Raw genomic sequence first — 23,831 nt, 5'->3', positions numbered from 1 at the left:
TCTGTCAGGTACTTGGGACCTGGGTTGGCCACTGTTGGAAACAGGATACTGAGCTTGATGGACCTTCGATCTGTCCCAGTATGACAGCTTTTATGTGAGCCAAGTATAGGGCAATCAAGCCATTGTGACATCACTGATGAGGTTGGTTCTTAGGCACTGGTGGAATGAGGCACTATGACATCACAATCTCAGCTCTGGAATGTTGCTACTCTTTGGGTTTCTGCCAGGTACTTGGGACCTGGGTTGGCCACTGTTGGAAACAGGATACTGAGCTTGATGGACCTTCGATCTGTCCCAGTATGACAGCTTTTATGTGAGCCAAGTATAGGGCAATTAAGCCATTGTGACATCACTGATGAGGTTGGATCTTAGGCACTGGTGGAATGAGGCATTATGACATCACAATCTCAGCTCTGGAATGTTGCTACTCTTTGGGTTTCTGTCAGGTACTTGGGACCTGGGTTGGCCACTGTTGGCAACAGGATACTGGGCTGGATGGACCTTCAGTCTGTCCCAGTAAGGCAGTTCTTATGTTCTTATTTAGAACCACAGAAATCCCCCATGTTGAGAGTTTTAGAAGTATTTTTATCTGTTTGACAGGACTTGTCAATAACCCTCTTCTCAGAGGCATGATCTTGGCAGCTAGGGAGTCCCACATGTGAGAATAAGCTGCCTGCTTGTCCTAGGATAAAGCATAGTTATTCACCTGTAGTTAGTGTTATCTGAGGGCAGCAGGCAGATATTTTCACAACCCTCCCACCTCCCCTAGTTGGCTTCTTAGCTTTGTTACTAAACTGAGGGAACCGTGAGCTGATGGGCAGGAAGACACTGACATGTGCATGGGACAGGCGGTCCTAAAGATTTTAAAGTGACAGTACACTTTTTAACTGTATGCGCAGGATTCTGTGGATGATGTCACCCACATGTGAGAATACCAGCCTGCTACCTTTGGATAACACCTGCTACAGGTGAGTAACTTTGCTGAACACCCCGATCAGCCCATAACTCTTCCATTTCCGTGCCCCTTTTGTGGGACATGCTCCTAAATTTACACGTGACTTTTAATTAAATCCAATTAACAATAATAATTGCTTGTCAAGATGCCAGCTATCAGCAATAATTGACTCATTATTCAATTAAGTTACGCATGCTCAAATTTATACATGCAACAAAGCATCGGTAAGCCAACATGGCTTCTGCAAGGGAAGATCGTGCCTAACGAACTTATCGCACTTCTTCGAGGGAATAAACAAGTAAATGGACAAAGGGGCCCCCATAGACATTGTATACTTGGATTTCCAAAAAGCCTTCGACAAGGTACCCCATGAACACCTACTTAGGAAACTAAGGAACCATGGAGTGGATGGGGATGTACATAGATGGATCAAAAATTGGTTGGCGGGTAGGAAGCAAAGGGTAGGAGTGAAGGGCCACTACTCGGACTGGAAAAAGGTCACGAGTGGTTCCGCAGGGGTCGGTACTCGGACCGCTGCTATTCAATGTATTCATAAATGACCTAGAAACAGGGCTGAAGTGTGAAGTTATAAAATTTGCAGACGACACAAAACTTTTTAGTGGGGTTAGGAATAAAGAGGACTGTGAAGATTTACAAAGGGACCTGAACAAACTGGGAGAATGGGCAAACAAATAGCAGATGAAGTTTAATGTAGAGAAATGTAAAGTCTTGCATGTAGGAAACAGAAACCCGATGTACAGCTATACGATGGGAGGGCTGGAAATGGGAGAAAGTAGCCTAGAGAAGGACTTAGGGGTACTGGTGGACAAAACAATGAAGCCGTCAGCACAGTGCACAGCAGCCTCTAAGAAGGCAAATAAAATGCTAGGTATTATCAAGAAAGGTATTACAACCAGAACGAAGGACGTTATCCTGCTGTTGTATCGGGCGATGGTGCACCCGCATCTGGAGTACTGCATCCAATATTGGTCACCGTACCTTAAGAAGGATATGGCGATACTCGAGAGGGTTCAGAGGAGAGCGACGCAACTGATAAAGGGTATGGAAAACCTTTCATATGCTGAAAGATTAGAGAAACTGAGGCTCTTTACCCTGGAGAAGCAGAGGCTTAGAGGGGACATGATAGAGACTTACAAGATCATGAAGGGCATAGAGAAAGTGGAGAGGGACAGGTTCTTCAAACTTTCGAAAACTACAAGAACGAGAGGGCATTCGGAAAAGCTGAAAGGGGACAAATTCAGAACCAATGCTAGGAAGTTCTTCTTCACCCAAAGGGTGGTGGACATCTGGAAAGCGCTTCCAGAGGGTATGATAGGACAGAGTATGGTATTGGGTTTCAAGAGGGGCTTGGATGATTTCCTAAAGGAAAAGGGGATTGAAGGGTATAGATAGAGGATTGGTTGATTTTCTGAAGTAAAAGGGGATTGAGGGGTATAGATAGAGGATTCTATGCAGGTCCTGGACCTGATGGGCCGCCGCGTGAGCGGACTGCTGGGCGTGATAGACCTCTGGTCTGACCCAGCAGAGGCACTGCTTATGTTCTTATGTTAATTTACCCCTATGTGCTGAAGAACAAAAGGCAGTTTTTCATATATTCCTAGAGATGTTCTACAATCTCTAGGAACATATGAAACTATGGAGACACTGCTAAACTGCCTTTTGCTCTTCCTGCACATAATGCCTTCAGTTTTATAATAACTGGATTTCTCTAAGAGCACATGTGCCTTCTAAGTTATGTATTTTTTAGCAAATGTTTGCATGTTTCTAGGCCTTAATTTAGTGTTGCTATCTATTATTCCACTGAAGTGATTTATGGACACTGGTAATATGTAGGGTTACCATATGGCTCCAGGAAAAAGAGGATGGATTGGGACATCTGGGTTTTACTTCCAATGCTTTCAGTCTGTCCTCCTTATTTCCATTGCTTTCAATGAAAGTAAAACCCGAATGTCTCAATCCGTCCTCCTTTTTCTGGAGCCATATGGTAACCCTAATAATGTGGATTTCTGAGCCCATGTATGAGTATCTTATGTTAGCAAATGAAGTTTTATGACTGGTGATGACTTTTTTCAGGGTGCAAATTCCCCTGTTTTCTCTGTATTTGTCACCAAGGTCTTTTCTCCATTGACCCTGAGCAGGTGCAATTTTTCCTCTTCTTCCGAGCACAAGAATTCCATTTTCAATCATTTACCTGAGAGATGTGTCTGAATTCTGTCTTCAACACTTCAAATCCATTCGGTCCTCCAACCCCTCAAAGTTATGGAGAGGCAGAAGTTGAAGAATTTAGTGGTTTTCATTCTGACTTCTGTATAGGCAGGCCACAGCAGGCAGAGGCTGACAGACACCCTGAAATAGTACATAAACTGTTTTAAAAGCCTGTGTGAAGCTGACATTGCACTCGTACTGTCACATACTCAGTAACATAATAAATGATGGCAGATAAAGACCCGCACGGTCCATCCAGTCTGCCCAATGAGGTGGCCAGAGCTACACTCGCCCTTGTGCAAGTTATAATCATTCATGGTTACACATAATATGTCTTATTGGACAATCAGGATGCACATTTTTTTTTTTTAAATCCATGCCGTGAAGGATGCTTACAATACAGGCATCTGACTCGCACCTATGGATGCATCTAGCCCTTGATCTTCATATGTCTTTTGTCTTTTGCAGGTTACAGACCGTAGAAGTCTATCCGGTATTGGCCTTAGTTCCCAAATATTGCATTTGCCAAAACTATGTATGTCTTCTGCAATTTAAAGACATAAACCATGGAGGTCTGGTTGGCATTGGCCTTAGTCCCCTAATACTTAGGTTTGCCAGATTTCCTCTTTAAAAAAAAAAAAAAAAAAAGAGGCCACCTGGTCCCACCCCATTCCACCTCCAGCTCCGCCCCATTCTACCCCAGCCCTGCCCCCACATGAACCTCTGGTATCCTCCCCAAGCTCAGGGTCATGACTGTGGGGGCCTGCGTATGATGTCATCGCATCAACATATGCCCATGCATAGAGGGCCTCCAGAAATACTGTTGAAAGAAGAGGATCTTCCACCAGACGCAATATCCAGCAGCAGGCTCAATTATGGTGGTGTGCAACACTCAGTGAGACACCAGCCCAGTCCTGAGTCACTTTTCTTATTGCCCTGTTGCAGGGGTGTCAAAGTCCCTCTTCGAGGGCCGCAATCCAGTTGGGTTTTCAGGATTTCCCCAATGAATATGCATATAACGTACAATGTTATTGCTTTCTATAAAATACCTATTCAACCTATTTCGACTCGGTTTACAGTTCGTTAAAAATGAAACATAACTATGAGCTAAAAACAGAAATTGGTTAGATTAGAACAAAGTATGTTGAATTGCTTAAAATTACTATACGACAGCTAAAATAAAATGTATGTATGTATATTCCAGCATGGACAGATTTCAACCAAACTTTGTATACATAGGACTTACTATCTGGGGAAAAAATACTGGGGGGTAAGGGGGTGACATCTAAAAAAATTATCGAAAACGACAGATATTAGTGTCTAGCCCATAGTTTTCAAGCTCGCTGAGATAAATACTGATACTCCTGATGCAGTTTAAGTCCAAGTTTAAGTCCAAGTCCAAGTTCAGCCCCCTAGACAGGGACATTCTTGTGGGAAGGGAGTGACATGTAAAAATAATTGAAAAAGACAGATATTAGTGTATAATCCATAGTTTTCGGGCTCCCTGAGATTAATACTGACACTCCCAATGACGTTTAAGTCCAACTTCAGCGCCACACAGAGGGCCATTCTTCCTGCTAAAAATGAAGGTGTCCACGAAATAAACAATCAAATACTTCATGTTTTATCAGGCGTAATCACTGAATACAAGTCTATCGAAACCGGAAGATTGGGATAAATAAATAACCGGGCAACGCAGGGTAATCAGCTAGTAACCTATAAAATCACACTCAACATTCAAAGTGATTCATCATAACCAAGCAGATTTCCTAAATCATAGTCTAATTCCATATACCCCATCCAGAATACTCAGGTCTCGGTCACAAAACCTTCTTACCATCCCCTCGCTCTGTGTCTTGAGCACCAAACGTACATCGAATTTTGCAGTCACTGCCCCGACTCTCTGGAATTCATTTCTCCCTGAATTACATGCAATGAAAATTCTCTAGGAAAATTGAAAGGTAAACTTAAACCATTCCTCTTCAAAGATGCCTTTAATCTCTAAAACCTTTCTCGCTTATTATCTAAATCTCTTCCACTTAATCATTAAGAGACCTTCTCGCTCTAGCTCACAGATAGAGATTCCCCGTCCATTTCTACTTCTCTTCTTGGCTTGCTTTACTATTTTAAAGATGGATTTCCGACCTTTAACCCTTTTGTTCCAGTTAGTCCTGCCAGTCTCATGTTCGTCACCTTCTTTAATTATTTTATTAGGTAAAACCGCTTAGAAGTACGATAGGCATTCTATCAAATGTTTATTGAAACTTGTGCCACTTGTCTTGACACTAGTAACCCGCCCCAGGCTCTGAAACATTGCAAAGGATGGGCGTTCTGTACTGCAAAAGGTAGTAAGCATTGTGACATTGGGAATAATTCCAGGTGAGCAGACTCTGCTGTGTAGCTTATTATCTGCAATTGTGTCGTTAAAAGCCTGTCAGTGTTTCTGCCTGCAATTGGAAGAGGACATTAGCATGTTTATCTCACGCCGGGTGATTTGTCTTTTCAAGTGTTTCCACATGAAAGCTTTGCATTGAAAATTAATTTTCTTTCCTTTGAGTGGAGTACAGGATTAGGAAATTCATTATGAAGTATCTATAGAATAGTGCTCTCCTGGGTTCCTCTTGCAAAGATATGCACATAATGCGTTTCTTAATATTATGGCAGTGTTTTCATTCTGTTTTGTCCCCCCCCCCCCCATGCATTAGCAATTCCCTTGTACTTCCATAAACCAAAAATATTCTGGAGCCTATCCAAAATAGCTGATCTGTCTTTGGATTCCACCCAGCTGAAAAATGGTGTTACGTTGTCATGAAAGCTCCTTGTTGACCAGTTCTGTTGGGCTGAGAAAAGGTGATACAGCCTAGAACATTTGTGCAAACGAGCACAGACTCTATACTTCTTGGGCTAGTTTGAAATAAAAAAGTTTCTTGTTTTGTAACTTTATTTTATTATCTCAACATCAACAATACAACCTGAGATTGATACACTAGGGCAGTGTCTCGCAAACTTCCCAGCTGGTGGCACACTAAATCCAGTCCCCAGCCAAAAGGCACCTGGAAGTGCGCAGAGGCCCATCTGGCCGCAACCCGCTTTGATGGAAGGATCCGGGAGGTGTGGGGAGAGGAGGAGAGTCAAATGCGCCGGCTGACTACCTACAGGATGTGCCTCTCGCCACAAGAGGCATGTCTTGTAAGCAGTCAGCCCATGTGGACAACTCTTCTCCTCACCAATGTGTCGCGGCATACCTGAAATCTCATTAGACACAATTGTGAATATAACAACAAGTTTTATTCACGATTTCATGGCATTCGCGAGAGCTATCCAACAAACCCCATGAATATGAAAGCGAAAAGTTATTTGCCTTTTTTTTTTTGTATTTGTGGGACATCTTTGACCCTAACCCCAGTGAATATAGAGGGAAAAGTGTAGCTCCATCACCTCCACATCTCCTCCAGCACTCTAGGAAGTCCATCTTTCCCATCCTGTGTAGCTAAAATGGAGTACTAACCATTTTATACTGCATTTGGCGGTAACTGGGAAAAAAAAAAGCAGTATGTGTGACAAAACTGGTATCTCTCTCTCCAATCATCATGTTCCATATTTGAACATGTGGCTATACCTCTATATGAAGCCTTTCTGGAAGTGTTTTCTAGAGATTACACTAGGTATGAAAACCTTGGAGTCCCCTTAATTTGGGATTCTCCAGTTTCATTACAAAATGTCAGAGATGAAAATCTTGAAGAAATGGTACTCACACACCGGTGACCATGTCCAGCTTGTGCATTGGAAAAAAAAATTGTCCTCGCATAAATAAATCAGCATATTTCCATATCTTCTTGTCTCCGACTACTTCCCATCTCTGTTGAAATTCCAGCAATGAAATGAATGTGAAATCCTCCAAACTGTAGGGGGATAAGAGACCTTTTACCTGGCAGCATTTCCAACGGCGGTTAGTGACTGTGATAGAGTGTATGAAACCCTGCCACTTCCCCTGCTTGACATTGCTGCTCAGACTCAGAATAAACCTCAGGAAAACCCAGCACGCCCCCTCCTGGCTAAATTATCTCACAACCATAGGAGCAGTGAGAGAGGTTTCTTCAGGAAGGGGGGAGGGGAGAAAAGTAGGAAACCAGGAAGTGACTCAGGGGAACTTAAAACGCTGAGCCAAACCCAGGAGGAGAGATGTGCTAGAGGGAACCTAGGAGCTGGAGAAGCTGGAGAAGCTGCTTGGAAGGGTTTGGCACCGGCAGAGTTTGTAGGAGAAAAGACACTACTGCATTTAAAAACATGCCTTTGTTCAGTGCCTGCTAAGACCTGGGACCAAATGCTGCCTGTTTCCTGCACCTCAAATAAAGACTGTTTGTGGCATGTCAAACCCTACGGAGAATGGGACTTGGGATTAGGAAAAGACTGGGGAAAAAGCCTACTTGTTTTCTTGGAAGAACACAAACTTATAGGAGCCTGTGAAGAAACAGGCTCTGCACTACTGTTTAATTAAAGAGGTTTTTTTTCTTAAATGCCCAGAGGATGGTCTGTCTGTCCATCTGTGCAACCCTTCTCCGGAACACGCTGCCAACCTCTATCACAGTGGCGTAATCAGAAGGTAGGGGGGATGGGGAAGTTACTATACTTAAATGTCGTCTCAGGCTCTGCTTCCTTTTGAAGGTGAATAAGGTTGTCTTCTCTTCTTAAAGCCAAACCTCTTTCTCTTACAACCATTACTGGAAAAATGTCTCTTCCCCTAGGTATCCTTCATTCTGTTTTGAGACTTTAGATGCGTTTCTGAGACTTTAGATGCGTCAGAGAAACATTATAAGCTATTTCTGATGCTAGTCAGCACCACAGAGCCTGGAGTTAGATAAGTGTGAAGACACCCGGAATGAGTAAACATTAAAGGCCTGCAGGAGCTTCAAACTCATTTCTTAAGAAAGGAAGAAAAATCAGTAAGTAAAGGAGAAATCAGGAGCGGCTCATTTACTGTAATTGCTTCCTAAATAATTAAATCCTTTTTAATTGGCAGCAAAAGTTTCTTTAAGAGTGGCCCTAGGTACTAAGAGGACTGCAGTACAGAGATTCAGTACCTGAAACAGCAAGGCAGCAATGAAAGAAGCTTCTAGAGACATGCCAGATTCCCAGGACCACCAACCAAAAAGTGCCACAGAAATGGAGCGCAGATGGAGGAGGCTCCCTGACATGTTTGGCATCCTCTTTCAGGACCAGCGAGAAGTAGGGCTGCCATTTAGCTAATCCAGTTCTGGGTTTATCCTAGGGCATGATGCAGGCACTGCTTCAGATTTCCCTACCAGTCTCCTTATGAAAATCAAAACTACAAATCCCTATAGGTATTGAAATAAGGCCAGGACTGGGATAGCCTGTTCCGTATGTTGGGAAGCAAGGTGGTAACTCCAGTGGGGAGGCGTTTGAGCATTAGAACTGTGAGCTGACCACAGGAGCAGAGACAGAGGAGGACCTCACACTCCTATGACCTCCTCCGAGGACAAGCAAAGAGACGTTAGCAGACTGAAAGCTCACCTTTTTGATTAGCCTTCAATCCATAACCTTACTCCTCCTCACTGCCCTAGCCAGCAGATTAACCATTCTCCCTATCTCAGTGTCTCACAAACTTTGCAAAGCTGCAGCATACCAAACGTGGTGGCTGTGGCTCGAGGGCATCTGGAAGCACGCGAGTGTCAAGGCGGCAATGTCATCACGTTGATGGCCACGCATGTGCAAAGGCCCTCCAGATGGGGCCCTGAGCTGCCAGTGGGGGGTGATGGAAGGGACGAAGCGTGGATAGGAGAGGCACTGGGGCCAGCTGACTGCCTATATTTGTGCCTCTCGCCGCAAGATCTAGGAGTCATCAACATATAGGTGATACTGGAAGCCATGGGAGGAGATCAAGGCACCGAGGGAAGAGGTGTAGAGAGAGAAGAGAAGAGGTCCCAAGACAGAACCCTGGGGTATGCCAACCGTCAGTGGGGTAGCAGCAGAAGAGAACCCACTAAAGGTGCGTTGGGAGAGGTAGGAGGCAAACACTGCCCTAACTGTATCCATGGCAATCTGTTTGTATGCTCCAAGCAGGATCTGTCTCCTTCGTGACTCTGTACAGCACTGTGTACTATTAATAGTGCTAAAGAAATAATTAATAGTAGTAGTAGGAATAAAAGCACAGGAAAACTAGTATGTGCCTAGGATCCAAATGTTTAGGAGGGGCCCTCTGAGATGTGCTAATTTGATGGCTCCCAGGGTTGTTTTAACCTAGTAAGTCATCTGCAAGCAGAAAAAAAGAATGAGGGATAAGGTGGAGTGGGGTGGGGTGGGGTGGGGGGAGAGTCACTTCAGCTCATTGAGGTCTCCCTGTTCTCTCCACCCCCAGGGTACTGCTCTCTAGTTGGCACGAGAAGTCACTGAGAAGTAGGGTTACCAGACGCCCAGATTTACACGGATATGTCCTCTTTTTAGAGGACATGTCCAGGCGTCCGGATGGCTTTTAAAAATCCAGCACTTTGTCCGGGCTTTGAAAAGCTTCCCGCTTGGGACTGTGCTGTGAGGGCGTAGGCGCGTGCGCGGATGCAACAGGGTGATGTCACATGCATGTATGCGATGTCATCGCGTCACACCTGCATCGATGCCCTCCCAATGTGGCTCCGAGCACGAGAACAGGTTGAGGGGGCGGGACTGGGGCAGAATGGGGTGTGACTTGGGTGGAATGGGGCGGGGCCAGGCGTCCTCTTTTTTTTTTTTCAAAGAGGAAATCTGGCAACCATAATCTTTAGTGAACGTCCCTGACCCTCCCACGGCCCCACCAATTTCTGACTGGCATGCTATAAGGTTTGTGTGCAGCTTGTTATAAAATAATATGTAGCAAGATGCATCTGCAAATTAACACTAATTAATGCTATATGGGTGCTGGCAATATTCAGCGCCAGAGCCCAAATAGCTAAGTGTATAAATACCTGGCCTAGTTTTGGTTGCTCACTGTCTTCTGGCACCACAAGCAAAGTTCTGGGCATCATCATTGACTCTACACTCTCCTTTAATGATCATCTTAACTCCTTGATAAAAAAAAAGTTTTTTTAGTCTTCACACGCTGAGGAAAGCGAGATCCTGCTTCCACCAACAACATTTTGCTGTCCTTGTACAATCTATCATCCTTTCCAGACTAGACTATTGTAACTCCATCTATCTAAGTCTAACCAAGAAAAGTCTTCAAAGACTTCAGCGGATTCAGAACACTGTGGCTAAGCTAATCTTCGCAAAAAGTAAATTTGACCATGTTTCCCCGCTTCTGTCCAAACTTCACTGGCTTCCAGTAATTTCCAGGGTTCACTATAAATGCGCCTGCCTAACTTTTAAGATCCTACACGGCATCCTTCCTCCCCTAATTCCACTATCTTGGAATTCCTCGAGTCCCAATTCCACCAGATTCACCCCAAAATTTAAACTATCCTTCCCCCTCGTTAAAAGGCGTCATCTATGCAGGAAAATTAGGGACATCTCTCTCCTTCAGAATCACAGAGCTTTGGAATAACCTTAACTACCCCACTTCGGAATCTGGACTCCTTCCAAATATTCCAAAAACATCTTTCTTCCCTCTATATTCTTCCTCTAACCCTTACTATGGTGTTCCCTCTTTATACTAAGTTCCTGTAAACCTTCTTTATACTAAGTTCCTGTAACCCTTACTATGGAGTTCCTTCTTTATTCTAAGCTCCTGTAAACCGTGCCGAGCTCTATGATTGTGAAGATGATGTGGTATATAAACTTAAGGTTTAGTTTAGTTTATGTGGGTGCCAGCACTGAATATCAACTGGCATCCACATAGCTTCCAAGTAGCGGCTGACCTTGTTGAATGTGTTTCTCTCCCTCCTCCCCCTAAGTACAGACCACTCAACACTTCCCCCCAATCAATTCTGTCCCCCTAAACACTCCTTCTCCTCAAACACCCCTCCCCCTGCTGATTCAACTCCCAAGCACTCCCCCTCTGCAAATTCAGACCTCCTCCTCAGGGCCTACCTACACCTCCTAGCAACTCCATATACTGAAATGGCTGTCACAAACTCTAGTGGTAAACATAGTTCAATTCTTAAGGAATGGAATATGTCTGTTTTGGGAAATGAGTATATAGGCTTATAACTAAAGTATAATTATAGAAGAATATGTACTATAACAACCTAAAGAGAGGGTTTCACTATAACCCTCCCCACGAAATCTTCTATGTCACAACTGCTCAATAACCAGAACCTTCAGGCCCTAGTTTTGAGGTAAGCAGCATTATCAGTTGTTTGTGGTTGATGTAATGGGTTTTAGAAGTATCTAATATTCAAGTTATGCTTTATTGTAGGGATTGTGCCCTGAGGAAACCCGGATAGGGTGAAACATGTTGGCAGTACTCTGTCCCTCTTGGCTGAACCACCCAAGATAAGTGTAACAAATCTTACTAACTATTTATTGAATGAATACACAAGCAAACTATAGCATTGCACACAAAAAAAAAAATATCTAAAAATTAATGACCCGATGACGATAGGGGGCGTAAAGCCAGTTGCTATGAGATATTATTGAGCATCTGGTGGCACCTCTGAGGGCCTGAAGGTTCTGGTTATTGAGCAGTTGTGACATAGAAGATTTCGTGGGGAGGGTTATAGTGAAACCCTCTCTTTAGGTTGTTTTGGGAAATGTGCATTTTTGTTTCTGTATTTTGCAAAATGCATTTCTGTTTCTCTTTCCCCAATTTTCACTACTCAAAGTCTGAATTTTTTTTTTTTGGGGGGGGGTTCTCATCCAGTTTTTATTTGCATTATTTCTATTTTTAATTTGTGGTTCCTTATTCTACATTAGATATGAGGGTCTAGGGCAGGGATGCCCACACTTTTTTGGCTTGCGAGCTACTTTTAAAATGACCAAGTCAAAATGATCTACCAACAATAAAAATTTTTAAAACACAAAGCACACTGTACGCAGAGAAAATGTTAATTATCATTTGTATTCAGGGTTTTTTTCAGAGGTCAAGACAGATGACTTTACTAAACCGCGATAGCGGTTTTTAGCGCAGGGAGCTGCACTGAATGCCCCTTGCATTTCCCGATGCTAAAAACCACTATCGCAGTTTAGTAAAAGGGGGCCATAGTGCAAAATATAGACAGCAGATATAAATTCTCAAAACGGACACATTTTGATTATTAAATTGAAAATGAAATCATTTTTCCTACGTTTTTGTCTGGTGGTTTCATGAGTCTAGTTGCACTTCCTTCTGTAAATCCAATATTTCTTTTTGTCTTTCTTTCTTTCTGCCCCCTCCCCTTTTCTTTCTGTCTCCCCCTGCCTGTATGCCTTTCTTTCTCCTGTCTTTCTCTCTCCTCCCTGCCTGTCTGCCTTTCTTTCTCTCTCCCCCTGCTCCCCCAAACCATCGCGTCAATTTCTCCACTTCCCCGATTCTTTTTCTCTCTCCCTACCACCCCCCTCCCCATAAGCCACCACGCCAATTTTGCCCTGCTTCCCTGAGCCAGGCCTGGTGTGTACAAGCGCCGGACCCACAAGCCTTCACCTCCGACGTCAATTCAGACGTCGGAAAGGAAGTTCCAGGCCAGCCAGGCAGTGATTGGCTGGCCCAGAACTTCCTCTCCGACATTAGAATTGATGTCGGAGGTGAAGTCTTGTGGGTCCGGTGCTTGTACGTGCCTGGCCTGGCTCAGGGAAGCAGGGCAAAATTGGCGTGGTGGCTTATGGGGAGGGGGGTGGCAGGGATAGAGAAAAAGAATCGGGGAAGTGGAGAAATTGACGCGATGGTTTGGGGGGGGCAAGGGGAGAGAGAAAGAAAGGCAGACAGGCAGGGAGTAGAGAGAAAGACAGGAGAAAGAAAGGCATACAGGCAGGGGAAGGAAGTAAAGATTGCAAAGGCAACGCAATTGGCTCATGTTGCCTTTGCGGTCAATCATTTGGGCACCCCTGGTCTAGGGTTACCATATGGTTCCAGAAAAAGGAGGATGGATTGAGACATTCAGGTTTAACTTCCATTTCTTTCAGTGAAAGTAAAACTCAGATGTTTTAATCTGTCCTCCTTACTTCCTTTGCTTTCAATGGAAGTAAAACCCGGGTGTCTCAATCCGTCCTCCTTTTTCTGGAGCCATATGGTAACCGTATGAGGGTCTCTATCTATCGTTGGATTTGCCTTTAGCCTACAACCTTTAAGAGGTAACTCAAGGTGAGTATTTTCCTGTCCCTGGAGAACTCACATTCTAATTATGTATCTGAGCAATGGAGGGTTAAGTGACTTGCCCAAAATCACAAGGAGCAGCTGGTTTCCTTGGTCCTTGGCCCACTGCCCTAACCATTAGTAGGGTTACCAGATGTCTGGATTTACCCAGACATGTCCTCTTTTTAGAGGACTGTCCAGGTATCCAGACATCTTTCTAACCTGTAAGGAGTTTGTCCAGGCATTCGGCTCAGGGCTGTGTCTGGGAAGGCCTCCGAGTCACCACTGCGTCGCATTTGTGCATGCTCAGAGGTCCTCCCAGACAAAGCCGCAAGCTTAAGAAGTTGGTGTGAGGGGGAGGCTGGGGAATCATGGGGCGGAACTGGAACAGGGCATTGCTGGGGGTGGGGCCACATGTCTGGGTTTTTACTTCATTAGTATATGCCTCCACTCCAGAATTTAATCATTTGATAAGAAAAAGAGGTAGTAAGAAGACAACTCTATTGTGCTCACTTTTTAATTTTTTTTTCATGGTGCACCTGCTTCTTTTTTCTCTCTCCCTTTATGTTTTGTGACACCAACCATTTTAGTAGCCACTCTCTGGAACAATTTCATTCTGCTTATTATATTGAGATTCTGTGCCACTCTTTAGATTTCCGGCTTCACTGAATGATCATTTAACTTAGAGATACTGACTGGTGGCTTCTTTAAATGTAACATACCGTTGAAATCTTTTGTTATAGAATCTTTAATAGCTCATTTAAATGTGGGGAAGGGTGGGCTAGGATGCGATTATGATGTGCAGAAATGTCATTTTGATTTGCCCCCCTCTATTGTCTTTCTAAATACTTCTATCTAGGTCAAGAGTTCTCAACTAGAGAATGACACAGGGATATATTTTTCCCTGTCCCCGTGGAATTCATTTTCCCGTCCCCCCTGAGTTCTTTTCCTGTCCCTGCCCCATTCCTGGAAATTCCATCCTCAAACAAACACTTTAAAATCATAAGTGTTCGAGGCTTGTGCGGTTAAGGCAGAGCTTACAGGAATGGGGCAGGGACAGCGATAGCGACAAAACTCATGGGGACGGGACAGGGAAATTGAGTTCCTGTGGGGACGGGGACAAATCTGTTCCCGTGTCATTTTCTGTTCTCAACCTGATCCACTGGACACACCCAGCCAGTCAGGTTTTCAGGATATCCACAATGAACATGCATGAGACAGATTGCATACAATGGAGGGATAGTGCATGCAAATTTATTTCTTGTATATTCACTGTGGATATCTTCAAAACCAAACCAGCTTGGTGTGTCCTGAGGACTGAATTGAAAACCCCTGACCTAGAGATGCCACTGGATAAAATTAACATATATCAGATTTCCGGTGCTGAAAATTAACTGCTACAATACTATATTTCTACAGTGCTACCAGATGTATGCAGCACTGTACAGAATCACAAAGGACACAGTCCCTGCTCAAAAGAGCTTACAATCTAAACACACAAGACAGACAAACAGAATGTCATGGATACAGTTAAGGGGAACAGTTAATCAGCTGGCTGGGTTGGGGGGCAGAGGGGAGAACAGGACAATCAAGCCATTGTGACATCACTGATGAGGTTGGCTCTTATTGGTGGAATGAGGCATTATGACATCACAATCTCGGCTCTGCTTCCCAAAGACAAACAGGATGTCATGGATACAGTTAAGGGGAACGGTTAATCAGCTGGCTGGGTTGGGGGGCAGAGGGGAGAACAGGACAATCAAGCCATTGTGACATCACTGATGAGGTTGGCTCTTATTGGTGGAATGAGGCATTATGACATCACAATCTCGGCTCTGCTTCCCAAAGACAAACAGGATGTCATGGATACAGTTAAGGGGAACGGTTAATCAGCTGGCTGGGTTGGGGGGCAGAGGGGAGAACAGGACAATCAAGCCATTGTGACATCACTGATGAGGTTGGCTCTTATTGGTGGAATGAGGCATTATGACATCACAATCTCGGCTCTGCTTCCCAAAGACAAACAGGATGTCATGAATACAGTTAAGGGGAACGGTTAATCAGCTGGCTGGGTTGGGGGGCAGAGGGGAGAACAGGACAATCAAGCCATTGTGACATCACTGATGAGGTTGGCTCTTATTGGTGGAATGAGGCATTATGACATCACAATCTCGGCTCTGCTTCCCAAAGACAAACAGGATGTCATGGATACAGTTAAGGGGAACGGTTAATCAGCAGGCTAGGTTGGAGGGCAGAGGAGTAGGGTTAAGGATTGAAAGCTATATCAAAAAGATGGGTTTTCAGTCTGCTTTTAAACAAGGTAAGTGAAGGAGTGTGATGGACGAACTCAAGTAGTTTATTCCAGGCATACAGGGGCAGCTAGATGAAAGGAACAATAAGTCTGGAATTGGCAGTGGAGGAGAAAGCTATAGATAAAAGCAGCTTATCTGAGGAACAGAGTATAAGGAGAGATAAGAGAGGAGAGATATCATTCATTATCATATCATTCATTATCCTCATTCATTTTTATTGTGGATAAGCTGTTTGGTAAGTCCTGCTCTTATGTATATTAACAATGATTTATAATGCACTATATGTGAACTCAACTTTGCACCGGGGATAGGTGGCATTGCATTTAGATGCTCAAATCCCCAGTGAAAATAGCTTACTGTGTATCCCACACTGCTACATGATAAGCAGCTTTAGGCCAAAAACAAGACAGGCACTTTACAAGAAACCACAAGAAATCTCTGCTAGGGAGAGCCATTGAAGGAGCATTGCTGAGGTAAAAGATGCAAACACCAGTAGGCCTGAGCTGACATCAAAATTCTCAGCTGTTTTCAACCATACCACATGGTAATAAGTTCCTCTGAACATCATAGTGAAACCCACTAAACCTTTAAATGCCTTCTAGGAGCAAAAGAAAGCAAAACTTTAAAAAAAAAAAAAATTGTAATAAGCTTCTGCAGACAGCTGCAGCCTTGCTCCCTACCATGAGGGGTTTCTCTTAGCTGGGAGAAACCCCAGCAACATATGGAAGGCAGAGAGCTAGGCGCTAGTAAGAATGGCAGGTCACTAAGCCGTAGGCAAATACAATGGCTGTAAGGGAGAAGCCATGGCACCAGCTGTCTGCTAAAAAGGGATATTAATTAAAGGGGCAGGGTGCCTTCAGGCTCAGTGGAATACAGAATGCCTTCCGCACAGGGCCCTTTCTTCACATCGCACCACAAGACTGAAGGCCACAGCTATTCAGGAGCATGTTTCTAGGAGGAAAGGTTGGGAAACATTTATGTTCTGTCACGACATAAATTACATATCACACACAGACAGCTGCCTGGAGCAGTATTGGTAAGGGGGGGCAGGGAAATATAAAATCTGTGGTGGTCTAAGTTTAGTTTAGTTTTTTGTTGTTTTTTTTTTCTTTAATACGGAAACACACATTTTTAGTAATTTCAGATCTTTGGGATGTAACAATGGGAGGAGGATAGCAATAATCCCCCCAATATTCAGCCAGTGGTGGTGAGCGTTTTGCTGCCTGCGACCAGCGTTATTCCTGGATATTCAATGCTAAGCCCCAAATGACAGCTACACAATGCTAGGTTTTCATATTAGGAGTCACCACCTGGGAAAGAATCTAGCCATGAGGTTCCCAAACGTGCCTTGGAGACTCTATAGCAGGGATGTCAAACTCGGGCCCGCAGACCAAATCTGGCTTGCAGTGTAATTATATTTGGCCCTCAAGAAAATACCAAATGTTTAGTAGAGCTGGCCCACCGGTAGACAGTTTTTTGACCCAATCAGCTCACGTCCCCATTAGGCACGTCATCACGTTTGACATTTTTTTATAAGTTCCCGTAGCGTTCTCCGGCTCTCTTCACAGTCTCACACTTCGTCACAGTAGCACTGGACTCTTCTGCAATTGCTTTTTTAGTAAGTATTGATTTTTTCATCATTTTTTCTTCTTTTTAATCCCTTGTTGTATATACCGTAGTCTTTTGATCACGTTTAAATTTTGGCGTTTTGTTTTCTGGTACTCTTTCTTTTCCGGTGCTAGTGTTTTTCCATATTCCTATTCATTTTCTCTGCTTCATGTAATGGTTTTTATTATGATTATATTTTTACGCTTTTTCAAACATATGTTGCTAATTCACTTGGTATTTTAATTCGTCCCTTTTTGGATTTTAATCCCTTTGTAGTTTTTCCATTTTAAGTTTGGCTCAGCTATTTTACATCAATCATGGGCTAGTTGTACCTTGCATCATTGTTTTTTTAAACATTTCGTTTTTTTTAATATATTGCTTTTTAAACATATTGTCTACAGTTTCCCTTTGGAGTTGTACACATTTTTTCAATAAATATCAAGGCTGACCCATGATTTTGTCCAAGTTTTTAATTTTGACTCACTGTGTATTTGAGTTTGACACCCCTGCGCTACAACAAGTTGGATTTTCAGGATATCCACAATGAATATGCATGAGATCAATTTGCATTCATTGAATCTCCGTGCATATTCACGGTAGCTATCCAGAAAACTCAGCTGGTTGTAAGAGCCCCAGGACAGGTTTGCGAAGCCATGATCCAGGTATTGTCAGGTTGAAATCCTCAGCTCTTTGTGAGGGGACAGCTAAAAATGGAAACAGAATGTTAGGAATTATCAGAAAAAAATAGAGAATAAAACAAATAATATCATGTCACAGATGTAATCGCACCTTTAGAAATGTTTGCAACTCTAGTTACCACATCTCAAAATCAGATATAGCAGAATTAGGAACATTACAGAGAGGGCAACTAAAATGGTAACGGGGACGGAATAACCTCTAGTGGTAGCCTTGTGATACTACCGTATTGCAAGTCATGATGGCCATTTTGAAGCCAGAACCACGATGGACAGGAGTGAGTGGATATCGCTCCCGAACTCTGTCCGCTAGACTACCAGGGATCATAGGGGTGACATTAGGAAGTATTTCTTCACGGAAAGAGTGATAGGGCACTGGAATAAGCTTCCGGAGCAGGTGGCCAAGGCCAACAGCGTGCTTGACTTTAAGAATAAATGGGACATCTACGTGGGATCCCTACAGAGGCCTAGCAAGACACTCAGACTTGATAGGGCGGGTCAGTAGAGTGGGCAGACTTGGTGGGCTATAGCCCTTTTCTGCCGTCACCTTTCTATGTTTCTATGTTTCTATACAGAAAGATCCAGGGAGGCCTAAAGGGGGTAAAGGGTAGGGAATGGGGTCCAGGAGGAGGGGAGGGAAGGATCCTGTGGGGAGAGGCTGGAAGGGGGGGGATCGATGCTCTTCTGGGGTAGAGAGGAGGGATGGTAATGCTCCCTGGGGGAAGCAGGGGGGGGCAGACCTGTCCAAATGCCCTTATGCTGGTCCCAGCCAGGACCCACATAATCTACCTGGTTGAATATCGGCCAAGACTTGCATAAATTCCGGTGTCTTCCTCCTGTCTGGTCAGCCCTCAATATTCAATGCCAGTTGCCAGACATGGCCCAGCATTATCTACTGTGGCTTACTTCTGCCTGTGGCAGTCACTGCTTAAAAATGACACTTGCTGCTGCCAGCTAAATATCGATTGGTGAATTGTTTAGAACAATGATTCAGCTTTTCACCTCATTCAAGCCTAACCCCAAACTGATATGCCACTTACAAGAAAAGCTCTATAAAAATGATTTTCTTCTTCTGTACAGTTCGGCTGTCAACAAGTGAATGCTCCTCTCAACTCCACGGTAAAGTCTTGTCAGGTCAGGGCTAGTCTACACTAAGGCCTGGATTCCATAAACGGTGTTATCACCAGCGGCCACCTACAAAATGGCCGCCGATCGTGCGTAAATCACGCAATGGCGCTGTTTATAGAATAGCAGCTTTGTGAAAGGTAGGCGCCTGAAAGGTAGGCCAAGGTTTTCAAGGCCTACATTTCTGGCACCTGTCTTTCACATGAATTCCAGCATTAGCCATGCCTACAGTGGCATTAGTATAGGCGCTGTTTTACGCCTACATTTAAAATTTTTAAAAATTAATAATTTTTAATCAGCATTTTCCAGTTAAGTTAGATGCCTAACTTAAGGCATTGTTCACAGAATATGGGGGTAATAATAATAAAATAAAAAAAACATCTAAAAGGTGTCCTAAATGGCTACTTGGACGATCAAAAAGCCTGCCTTGTTGTATCTTTGAAATGCTTCCGGATAAATATTGACTACTCATAAGAACTTAAGCAGTGCCTCTGCTGGGTCAGACCAGAGGTCCATCACGCCCAGCAGACCTCTCACGCGGCGGCCCATCAGGTCCAGGACCTGCATAGAATCCTCTATCTATACCCCTCAATCCCCTTTTCCTTCAGGAAATCATCCAATCCTCTATCTATACCCCTCAATCCCCTTTTCCTTCAGGAAATCATCCAATCCTCTATCTATACCCCTCAATCCCCTTTTCCTTCAGGAAATCATCCAATCCTCTATCTATACCCCTCAATCCCCTTTTCCTTCAGGAAATCATCCAATCCTCTATCTATACCCTTCAATCCCCTTTTCCTTTAGGAAATAATCCAATCCTCTATCTATACCCCTCAATCCCCTTTTCCTTCAGGAAATCATCCAATCCTCTATCTATACCCCTCAATCCCCTTTTCCTTCAGGAAATCATCCAATCCTCTATCTATACCCTTCAATCCCCTTTTCCTTTAGGAAATCATCCAAGCCCCTCTTGAAACCCAATACCGAAATCTGTCCTATCACACCCTCTTGGCATGCTAATGTAATTTGAAAGTCTTTTTCTGTAACATCACTGTCTGTTTACAGTCTCTTCCTCTGTAAACTGCTCTGAACTGCTTGTGGTATTGCGGTATACAAAAATAAAAGTTATTATTATTATTATTATTAAAGTAAAATCTGGTAACCCTAATCATTGACAATAAATTTTAATCTTCCTCTCAGTGTGTGACAGTGGCCAAAAAGGCAAATATAACGTTAATTATTAGGAAAGGAACAGAAAATAAAACAAAGAACATAATAATGCCTCTGTATCTCTTTATGGTACAACCACACTTTGAATTCTGTTTGCAATTCTGGTCATTAGGAAAGGAAGAGAGACGAATGACCAAAATGATTAAGCTGAAGCACCTTTTCTTACAGGAAGCCAGGCTAAAGAGGTTAGGGCACTTCTGCTAAGAGACGGACACCTGAGGGGAACAGATCAATGTGAACCAATTGGTTTTCTTTCAAGAAGTACAAAGACTAGGAGAAAGGCCGTGAAGTTACATAGTAATACTTTTCAAACAAATAGGAGAAAACATTTTTTTCATTTAATAATAATAATAATAATTTATTTCTTGTATACCGCCAAACCAGTAAAAGGTTCTAGGCAGTTCACCTTTGCAACACAGTTAACCTTTGGAACTCCTTGCCAGAGAAGGTGGTACAAGCAGCTAGTATAGCTGGATTTAAAAAAAAAAAAAAAAAAAAAAAGGTTTGGATACATCCTTGGAAGCAAAATTCATGAACTGCTATTAACTGCTTATTCCTGGGATCCATAGAATGGAATCTTACTATTTTGGGGGATTCTTCAAGGTACCTGTGATCTGGTTTGGTCACTGTTGGAAGAATTAAAAAAAAAGAAAAATAAAAAAAACGATACTGGGCTAGAGGGACCAATGTTCTTCATTCTCTTGTATTTATTTAAGTCTTCCATTTTTATCTCGCCATTAACAAAGCTCCAGGTGATATGCAACATAATTAATACAACTATAAATATACATATAAATATAGAAAAGCAGTTCCAGAACCAGATAAAACAAAACTTACAATGAACAGGCCAGAGACTATATATAAAAACAACAACCAAAACTCAGCAGAATGCTCATTCAAAGAACCAGGCCTTACAATGTTTGTAGAAAGATAAATGACCTGTCAGAGAAGGAGCCAAGAGAATGGGATTCTGGAAGTAGCCCAAGAAGTACAGAGTCTGTGCTCGTTTGCACAAATGTTCTAGGCTGTATCACCTTTTCTCAGCCCAACAGAACTGGTCAACAAGGAGCTTTCATGACAACGTAACACCATTTTTCAGCTGGGTGGCATCCAAAGACAGATCAGCTATTTTGGATAGGCTCCAGAATATTTTTGGTTCATGGAAGTACAAGGGAATTGCTAATGCATGGGGGGGGGGGAACAAAACAGAATGAAAACACTGCCATAATATTAAGAAACACATTATGTGCATATCTTTGCAAGAGGAACCCAGGAGAGCACTATTCTATAGATACTTCATAATGAATTTCCTAATCCTGTACTCCACTCAAAGGAAAGAAAATTCATTTTCAATGCAAAGCTTTCATGTGGAAACACTTGAAAAGACAAATCACCCGGCGTGAGATAAACATGCTAATGTCCTCTTCCAATTGCAGGCAGAAACACTGACAGGCTTTTAACGACACAATTGCAGATAATAAGCTACACAACAGAGTCTGCTCACCTGGAATTATTCCCAATGTCACAATGCTTACTACCTTTTGCAGTACAGAACGCCCATCCTTTGCAATGTTTCAGAGCCTGGGGCAGGTTACTAGTGTCAAGACAAGTGGCACAAGTTTCAATAAACATTTGATAGAATGCCTATCGTACTTCTAAGCGGTTTTACCTAATAAAATAATTAAAGAGGGTGACGAACATGAGACTGGCAGGACTAACTGGAACAAAAGGGTTAAAGGTCGGAAATCCATCTTTAAAATAGTAAAGCAAGCCAAGAAGAGGAAGTAGAAATGGACGGGGAATCTCTATCTGTGAGCCAGAGCCAGAGAAGGTCTCTTAATGATTAAGCGGAAGAGATTTAGATAATAAGCGAGAGAGGTTTTAGAGATTAAAGGCATCTTTGAAGAGGAATGGTTTAAGTTTACCTTTCAATTTTCCTAGAGAATTTTCATTGCATGTAATTCAGGGAGAAATGAATTCCAGAGAGTCGGGGCAGTGACTGCAAAATTCGATGTGCGTTTGGTGCTCAAGACACGGAGCGAGGGGATGGTAAGAAGGTTTTGTGACCGAGACCTGAGTATTCTGGATGGGGTATATGGAATTAGACTATTCTTTAGGAAATCTGGTTGGTTAAGGTGAATCACTTTGAACATTAAGAGTGTGATTTTATAGGTTATTCTATGTGGTATGGGAAGCCAGTGTGTTTTTATTAGACGAGGCGAAAAGTGATTATATTTTTTAGCATTTTCAATCATTTTTATTGCAGTGTTTTGTATGATTTGTAGACTTCTGATCTCCTTCTGTGTTATTTAGCCATTAATAATAATTAATTTCATCTACAGGTTCCCGTCATGGAGAACTGCAATGTGGTCTACAATTTAGTGCTTCAGAAACATATACACGAGGCTACCCAGTGATTCAGATGACAAGGGCTATGCATAGCCACACAAAAAGCACTGGTTCAATCCTTATGTATTGTGTGCCCTCAATCGTCTGATGAGGAGAGGAATAAAGGATGAGGATGTTTGTTTAAAAATGACACCTAGTAGCTGGAGTGGAGGAGTAGCCTAATGGCTAATGCACCGGCCTGAAGACCTGGGTTCAAGTCGCCCTCCGGTTCCTTGGGATTCTGGGCAAGTCACTTGACCCTCTGTTGCCTCAGATACAAAATAAAGTATCTGCTTTGATTGTAACCACAGAAAGGCAAAATATCAAACCTCATCCCCTTCCCCTTGGATTCAAATAGCACCTACGATTGCAGAGTTCTGGAAGGAGTTCTGGTACATAACCCCTCATTCAATAAAATTTAAGTACTGAAATAAATAGAATACTGCCATCCTTGCTGGTAATTGCACCCTTATGCGAGTACAGTAGACTAGCAGTTAACTGGCACCCTTTGGGGATTGATAGATGCCGGATAAATTTAGTTTCTGGTTGCTTGAGAGCTACAATTAAAAATAGGCCTAACTAATACTATACTCCATACTATGCCATACCATAAACTGTTCCAGACAAACTACCAGACACGTGGTAGGCAAAGTGTGGCGTGTCAAGTTTACACTTAAATTTCCGCCAGAAATTGATTTTATTTTCATTTTTATTTAAAGTATTACAGTATTTCTTAATTTTTTTTTCTGGTTGTTTGAGAGTTCTGGTTACTTGAGTTCTGGTTAACAGAGAGTCTACTGTATATAGCAGTAATTACTATGGAAATGCCTTAGGAAACAGATGGGATTTGATATACTGCCTTTCTATGGCTACAATCCAAGCAGTTTACATTTTATATAGAGGAGTTTATATATTTTTTCTATACCTGTGGCAATGAAGGGTTAAGACTTGACAGAGTCGCAAGGAACTGCAGTGGAAGTCAAACCCAGTTCCTTTGGTTATCAAACCACTGTGCTCGCCATTAGGCTACTCCACCACTCCTGTAATCATCAGAAGGGCATTCACAAGAGAGGGGCACGAGTCGGGCGTAGGTAGAA

The 23,831-nt window shown here is 43.0% G+C and overlaps 1 protein-coding gene across 5 annotated transcripts in view; it reads right to left on the bottom strand.

The window, feature by feature from the left end:
* Positions 1 to 23,831, bottom strand: part of CUEDC1 (CUE domain containing 1) — a 129,434-nt gene that overhangs the window by 74,427 nt on the left and 31,176 nt on the right. For 4 of the 5 annotated variants that reach the window (XM_033922268.1, XM_033922264.1, XM_033922270.1 and 1 more), the window contains exon 2: positions 3,168 to 3,322. The exons of the other annotated variant lie outside the window; for it this stretch is intronic. The gene's annotated coding sequence lies outside the window, so the exon portion shown is untranslated. The remainder of the gene's footprint in view (positions 1 to 3,167; positions 3,323 to 23,831) is intronic. 5 annotated transcript variants of the gene reach the window in all.

This window comes from Geotrypetes seraphini, chromosome 15 (genome assembly GCF_902459505.1).
Source record: "Geotrypetes seraphini chromosome 15, aGeoSer1.1, whole genome shotgun sequence".
Classification (NCBI taxonomy): domain Eukaryota; kingdom Metazoa; phylum Chordata; class Amphibia; order Gymnophiona; family Dermophiidae; genus Geotrypetes; species Geotrypetes seraphini.
This window is presented reverse-complemented; position numbering and strand designations above follow the sequence as displayed.